This window comes from Myzus persicae, unplaced genomic scaffold (assembly GCF_001856785.1).
Source record: "Myzus persicae strain clone G006 unplaced genomic scaffold, MPER_G0061.0, whole genome shotgun sequence".
NCBI classification, from domain to species: domain Eukaryota; kingdom Metazoa; phylum Arthropoda; class Insecta; order Hemiptera; family Aphididae; genus Myzus; species Myzus persicae.
In genome coordinates, this window is record NW_019104017.1 from 41,852 (window position 1) to 51,036 (window position 9,185).

Below are 9,185 nucleotides of genomic sequence, written 5' to 3' on the forward strand. Positions count from 1 at the left end.
GGCACATTCACCGTCAGCCGTTTATTCAATGAATATTTTTCATCGTTTATCTTGTGATTTTTGCTTTTGTAAAAATATAAGAATGATTTATATCAATAATTTTAGCTTTTCATTGATGTTTACAAGAAGGTGCACATATTTCTACATATACATGACTTGTAAATACATAATCCTTTTTTTCTTAAAAATCGTGTGACTTTGCATTTCGTATGTTAACGATTCATCTGAAAGTCTGTTTTACATTTTCCCTGAGAAAAGGCCTGTTGGTAAATTGTCTATAATTAATTGTTTTCTTTAAATGTGCATTAGCAATTTGACGACACACACCATTCGACCAGATTATCTAGATCATAGGTGAATCGTTGACGTCCTCCCCATAGGTTACTTGATCAACAATTATTATTGTTTGGTAAGAGAAATAATTATATAACAATAATAATTACTATCAATAATATTCTACACGTCAAAACAACAGTGCTTATTATAATGATTTTTTTTTCTTGATCCAACATAATAGGTATATCATATGTATTTAGGAAATATGTTTTTTTTAATTAATTATAAGACGGATAAGTGTTTTGCCCATTGGCTTTCTCGAAGATAAATTACAATAACTACTAATATTGTTCCATAACGCCTCTCTATATTAAATTGATTTTCAATATCTAGCTCAACACTTTTGGATTCTGAGTGTATAAGATGTGTGTTTTTTATGTCTTTCATTACCTTTCGAAGCATTAAAAATAATTCGATTTTCAGTTTCAGCATCTTTTTTGGTAGGATAGTGTATATAGCTGGTACGTTGTGGAAGTATGGGGTCGTCGAAAGTTAACATTTAATAGTAATTTTCAAAAGCATTATGAAAAACCCAAAAAAAAAAAGATAAAACGGTAAAAATCTTTACGCAAAACCAATTTCTGACAAATCGATTCTTGATCAATAACTCAAAAATATATATCGTTTATTATATCGTTCAGTTCCAATTTAAGACATCAATATTACAGTGACCCACTCGACACCTACCATAGATACGGCAGAGTGGTACCCACGTGCTCACCTTTTTTTTATTACATGTATTTTAATTCACAAAATATGGCGTAAGCACATATACTAATTTAATATTAAAAATTAATTACGCATACAATTTTCTAGTTTGATGAATATAAAAATATTTCCGTATTTCACTTACTAGGTAATACACCATCATTTAAATATTTAAATAGGTAAATCATACACTACCAATTCATAATTTTGTTTTCACAATCTTTATGTTGTTTAGCTTTTACGATCCGTTCATTTCAAAATGCTGTTAACGAACAGCAAGGTTTGCTACCTTATGTTTTTAATATCTCAAGTACCCAGGGTGTACTCTCCACCTGAGTCCATCTTTAAAACACTGAGATCTATACATTAAATCAGTGGTTCCCAATAGGTGGTTCTTGACCGGAACTTGACTGGACGACTTAGGCGAAGACTCTCGTTCATAGCGTCGTAGGGAAAGAATTGTTTCCTCCTTTACATGTTTAAACCAAATTGAAACGTATGCGTGCGTAGAAAGCAAAGAGTTCTAGTACCTAAACATTTACCAAAAGAGGATCAGCTCAGTTTAAGTCTTAGCTTGGGGTCCGTAGTTTAATGCTAATTGGGAACTGTTGCTTTAAACAAACAATTCACGATTTTAAGATACTAGATAGGTACCTATTAGGGTTTACCTAATAGTTAGATTTAGTTAGTTACATTTTGTTTGTTAACAATAACTTAGTTTTTTCTGAGTTCCTATCAAACTATCAAACATTAGATGCAACTTACTATGAAAGTATATTATTTTACTTTAATGAAATGGTTTATGGAAATACGATGAATGCGTCGATGATCCCATAGTTATGTACCTCTAAAAAGTCTAAACCACTATTGAGAGTGGAGGCTATAATACTATATAATATAATACAATAATAGACTATTTTTTTTTTTTAAATTATTTTGTGTTAATCTAAACTAATTTAATGAAAGCTCATGGTTATTTCTGGGCCCGACAGTCTAGTTCAATTAATTATTAAACAATACAATTTATTGTATTAGGTATTACCTATATATAATATCAGATTGTTCACATAATTATGTTCTGTGTAAACGAAATTATAGCTAAGAGTTAGGTATATAGCATAATGTAGGTTAGGTATGAGTTTATCAGTACCTAAAACTATCTTATGTTTTAATATTTTGTTTTTAGGTTAAAAAAACCTAATCATGACATTGGTGGGCACACCGTCCTTGAGTAAAAAATAAAAATTGTAATTAACGTAAATATCCAATGACCTTAAAAATATTTAGCTGCATTCAAGAATTATTCATAGGTAGATATTTGAGATTGTCTAACCTCAGTTATTCTTTTTTCTTTGAAAATTGCCAAAGTTTGCAGTATTAGTTTCCAAATCTAAGCCTGAAAAATAATGTAATCTCTGTGATCATTATTACAATATTTAGTGAGCTAATTATTAAATAAAGCAAACTATCATTATAATATAAACATAATATATTTATCTTATATGTTAATTAGGTGTATATAATCTTATGGTGTATCCACTATTGATTATAGTATAGCGTAGTATGGACGAATGGTTAACATAATACAAGTTAGTAAGTGTGCCAACTGTTAACAATCTGAAAAATAACAAATGCAATGCAGATTAATATAAAGACACTGGAATACACAAAGATTTGAAGTGGATAAAATATGTCTGGCGCTCTCGCAACCGTGACCATCATCAATCGAAATATAGTAGGTACACGTCATGATATAGAAATAGAAAAAATATTATTAATACAATCAAGTATTTTACCTATACATAATTACAATGAATAAAAGTCAACGATTAAAAACAACCGTCATTAAATTACAAAATATTATAATAATAATAGTTATTATCAAGCCTGGGTATAAACGAGTTAAAAAGTAAAAATTTAATTAATTTAAACTTTTTAACTTAACATTTTTTAAATTTAATTTTTAATAACTTATTTTTTAACTTGACCGATTATTATTGATAGAAACTTTATAAATAACGAGTTACTTTTAATCAAATCAAAATTAGGTAAATTTATAAATAATTAAATAATAAACATAAAACAATTATTATTGATGATGCGTACATTGTATAAACATTTATATTTTATTATTTTAAACCATATTACTGGCTATTTACGTATGTATAAAATTAAAAATAATAACTTTACTTAAGTTATTAAGTTCTTTGTAAGTTTCCATATAACTTTTAACTGAGTTAAAACAATTTAGGATAACTATTAACTTTAAACTTCTTAAAATGTTTAAATCAACTTTACTTAACTCAGTTAAAAACTATCATTGACTTGCCCAGGCTTGGTACTCATAGATATTTCTAATGCAGCATAATATTAAAAAATATTTTCAGATTTTTAGCGAATTTCATAGGGGTGATCAATAATATAAGGTTTTTCAATGATGATTGTGTTTTTATTCATGTTTCATCCCTTTTGGAGTTGTTTTTGAAGTATTATTCGAGTACGACCTACTAAAATACTTACCTATAGATCGCACATTAAACTTGGATTAAGTAGATCAACTAACGACCGCTAGACCAAACCTTGAACCAATGACGTATATTGTTTTGTTGTAATATAATATATATTATATATTATCATTTATCATAACATGGACCGTTTTGAAAAATTTAAATAAAAGTAATTATTACAACATTACTTTTAATTGCTGTACACGCACAAGACATTATTTATTAATTTATTTATTTATTCAAATATATGGACAGTTAGTCCTATACATTTTTTAATATCATCCAAGTACTAACAAGTTGTAACATAAGTACATGTTATGAACTATAACTTGATGTGTGTTATGAAACGACATTACTTATATCAAATCTATATATTAAATGTATATCATATACAAAAATATAATAAACCTAAACTAAATATTATAATTTGTAATTTGTAATACGTCTGTGCAAAGAATTTGTAAACAAGGATAAATAATATATGTATACCAATTACCAATATTTAGTTTTTAGATGCTTTTGGTCACATGTGACTACGCACCACAATGATTCATACATTTGTAATAAATGACTACCCACTATGATATATTTATACAATAATAATGTATTAGTTCTTACCTACCAATAATTTAATATGCATAATTGTTTAACTATTTTAATATATCAAAAACTAAATTTGCAATACTATTGTGGCTATTTAAAAATTACCATTTTTAATGTCTTTTTTCCTATACGTATCAATGAGCATAACTTTGGAAAATGTTTATTGAGAAGGCAAACGTGTATTTAGATATAACTAAAGATAATATTTACTTAACTTGTGGTATAACATAATAATATCTGAACTAAATATTTATTTTATATAAAAAGAGGACTTAACTTAATAGGGTGTGGCAATTATATTAAGCATTAATTTAATTTGTTGTACCTATTGTATTCCTAAAATAATTCTAAAATCCTGTTCTAATTTATAAAAAATGTAATTTTTAAAAATAATGTGCATATATTTTACGTAAGTTCTAGGTACTTAATAACAATTGAAATTGAACCACGTCGGTGCATCCGTGTTGCATCCCACACCCTAGGGAATAATTACAGGTATAGTATTATAAGTATAAGTGCCTGTTAGAATTATGTTAGGAGGCACTACATTAGTTGGGTCTCAAATGATTTTTGAAAAATACTACATGCTGTCGGGCAGACCCATAGACACGGTTGAGAAGTGGTTCAAATCGTTCTATATGGAAAGTATATAAAATAATATGTATTTACAGACATTTAAAACTAATAAAATATTTTAAAGTATTTTTGTTTCTATAAATCTCCCCCCCTCCCCCCTAATAAATTCCATCTACGACACTGATGTTGGGTCATTTGTACGTAAGTCCAAGCCCAATTACACATACGACATTACAGTGGACATCAATTTGACACAAACACACTACACACAACTAAATTGCAATGTGTTTTATATTCTGATCTGAGCAATGACCGAGGTTTGATTATTCTTTATTTATTATAATATTATCTTATTTATTTACAGTGATGTGTATGTCATATCATTTCGGCAATTTATAAAAAAATACATATTATACAAATGTTTGGGAAACGTTCTTATGACTGCAGGAAATTCAGTACATAATTTAGGTATATTTAAAACTACTTTACTAAATTTATCAAATACTCTATCCAGTTAATAGTATTTACTATTTACTATCTGACTTTATTTCATTATTTTCTTAATTTAATAATTAAAGTTAGTTTATTTTGTCTAATATATTATAATCCATAACTCAATACATAAATTCTTTATTTTTTCTGTTTTTTTTTTTTTTTGTTATTGTATGACAGTTTAAATGTTTGAACTTAATTTTATTATTTAGTTTTAACTATACTATTTTTTTCACAGTGTTTATATAATTTATATTATAAAGCTGTCACTTTACACTGTCAATTTATTATTTTGAAATTGGAAATTAATTTTCCCTAAAGAAGACTTTTATTATTATTATTATTATTATTATATGCATTACAGTGATTTATTCAATGAAGCTGCACAATCGACACCTACAACAGCAATGCAGAATAATGACCTAGCCCCTTTTCTTTTTTTAGAACAGTATCGCTAACAATATAAAAGTGTAACATTGGAAAATTCCAATTTCGTTGAGTATATCTTTATTGCAGTACGTATTTTAAAATGTTTATCACAAATAACATGGTGTACTTACTACTTACACATTTAAATGATAAACTAAATACGCATACTATTCTACAATATTGTCACCTTTATAAAAATTTATATTAAATATACGCAGTATGATACCGGGTATTTGCAACGACTAATACCGAGCATAACTACTCATAATCATTGTCCATTACGGTAAATGCCATTGGAATAATTTTTTGATAGGTACCTACATATTATGTATTACATAATATCCCCTTTATATACAATATACATGTTGCCCTATAGGCTATCATTATGTTACACGCGCTGCCCAATTATATTAGGTCAGAATTTTGCGTACGTTAACGCAGTCGTGATGTAATTCATTTTTACTATACGAATTATATTATAAATTGTATTATGTTTATTTCTTCTGTATATATACAGATATTGGGTATATTGGGTGAGCCAATTAAGTATCTACTGTAGGTTATACTGATTGGGGTAGTAGTAGACAACATTTTTCTGAGTAGTGGGTACAATGAACCACGCTACTCCGCTCATCAAAGGTTATTATTATTTTTTTTTTTTTAATTTTAAACGCATAAGGGCATAAAGTACATAATAAGTAGAACAAATTAAGTAACAATCATAGATACAGAAATGTAAATCAATATAAAGTAAATACAAATTTATAAAATTAACAATTAAAGATTATGGGTGACTTATTCACATACCTAGAGAGAGCATAAAATACAATGAGTTAGATGAATTTAATTACAAGGATTTATTCAAGTAATATATGAGTAAATAATAAGTTTCATAGGATAGTGTTATTGGTCATTCATAATTAATGTCTTAAGACAAGTTTTTAATCTAGGTAGTGAGTCGAAAAAAAATCAAATGTTTCTAGTTTATTTCCCAACATTAACATCCGGTTAACCAGAGCGAAAAGAGAATAGTTTTTTTTTATGAGTTGAAATCTGAAATGTAGGATTGGAGGGTAGTGTGATATTAGGTACAGCAAGACGGATCTAATACAGAATTTCTGAACAGTCGATTTTGGAATTTAACAAGTTATATATAACCAGCGCAAATCAGAATATTGCTTTCTGAATTCTAAAAATTGTATACTAAATTCTGGAGCTATCATTGCTAGTGGTCGAACAACTTTATGACATTTATGTGTCAACATGTCTAAGAATCTGTTCTGAACTTTTTCTAATTTTCTATTAACGTAATTTTGATTAGGATTCTAATATGTTATATACAGCTTATAACTATTAAACCAACTGTCCGTAGTTATCTTTATATATTAAAATACTCCGATTAATACTGCTCTGGAATGATAAATTAAAAATGGTGTGATTCAAAAAAGTAAAAGCTTAAAAAATATATCGATGAAAAATAATAAAAAATATCATTTTTTTTTCAGAAGTTTTGTTTTAAAATTACATAAAATTGTGCAAACAAATATTTATGTAAATACAATAACAATAATATAGTATAATAATAATTAGAAAGTTAAAAAAATATATAATTATCTGATTATTTTTAAATCAACCTTTTTTTGTCCACCGTAATCATCTTAGAAATATTTTTTTTCCAACAGATACCTATAATTAACATATGCATTAATAAGATAATTTTCCAATATTTTAGATGTGTCACATACTCATATAATATAATAAACAATAGTGTTCATAATAATTACCTAGGTGCAATAGGAATATTCATTCTTACCGCCTTGTCTGATGAAGTGATAAATTAGGTTTGATTGAAGATATTTATCATATTCTATTCAAATAAGTTTCATGGGTAATTTTGAAGTTTATCAAAATAACATTTAGACGTAAGAAATGATATAAGTGAAAATATGAATTCTTTTCATCTTCGTTGTTATGCTAAATAATTTAAGTTGACATAAATTGATAATAAATAATGATTCGAAAATTTAAAAAATATAGATTTTAGTTTCTACATTTTAGAACTTTTTATATTTCTAACATTTTAATAAAACGTATCACTAAAAATTCACATTTCACACACATAAACTTTAAGATTTTAATTCATAGAATAATTAAATCTAAGATAATATTATTATGTAGTAAAGAAAGTTATCCATGATTAATGTTTATTTAAGGACAAATAATTATTCAAACCAACGTGTTAATAATGTTTGTTAATTATTTCTACCACAGGGCTTAAACTAGGTGCACAAATTGCAGTATAAGTGCTATAGTCATAATGATGTTCTGTATCACATAAAAGTGTAAAAACCTTGAGTAAGTACCTAGATAATTATGGCATAAACAGTAATATAACATCGAATTTTAATATAATAGTAAAATAGCGAAAAAAAATTAAATCCTAATAAGATAAAATACATTTAGGATTTATACTCTTCAATTTCATATATTATTCTTATATATCCACAGAGGTTATATAGTTACAATAATTATGATTAAAAATAAGTGTTATATGGACATATAGTATTTATATCGGTTGTTTAATAACATAATATTAAGATATTATAATAATATGTATAATGTATATATTATTATATTGTTAATAGATTTATCAGAGAAATGCGTTCAGTAGATTTTACATTGATGTTTGCATTGAAAGTAAAATCATATAAGATACCTAATAAAATAAAACTATTCCAAAAACGTTATGTAGTCTATATCCATACATTTAAAATGCAATAAGAGATTAATCAAGAGGTAGATATTTATTGTTAGTATTTATATTGAAAAACTACAAAAAAAAAGTTAAAACGAATGTATATGAAGCCAACCTATTCCAGCAAAACCTTGACTACTTTTTCGTAACCAAATAATTGATCTTTGCTTTCAAATAAATAAAGTATAATGATACAAACGACGTATTTCGCCGAAATGGACAAATATAGAGATTAAGAATGCCCACCACTAATTATCTGACACATGTTGTCCGTATAAGGCAACTATTTTTTATAACAATGAAAATTTATTTTTAAACAATAATCGCTTAATATGTTAAATTATTATTTCTATAAGTTCTGTGGGTACTTTGTAAGTTGAACAGAAACTTATTATAGCTAATATTATTTCGTGTAGCCAGTCGAACATTCATAAATAATAAACAAATAACTTCGTTTATGGATAATTACATAGATTAATATATATTATACACACTAATTTACGTCTGCGTGTGTGGGTGTGCTATATAAATGTTAATTGTCAATCAATAATTACGTTTTATAGACGAACCTACCTATAACCTATTACAATGTATTATAATATTTCAAAACACAATTTATTTAACTATTATGTGTCTATATAATGTATATTATGTTCTATACATAATATTATACTTCTATATACCGTTATGTAAAAATTGAATACGTTGTACACGTTGTGTCCGCTTATGTGTCATTTCAAACATAATCATTTAGTTTTGGTGTTCAATTTTTTACTTTT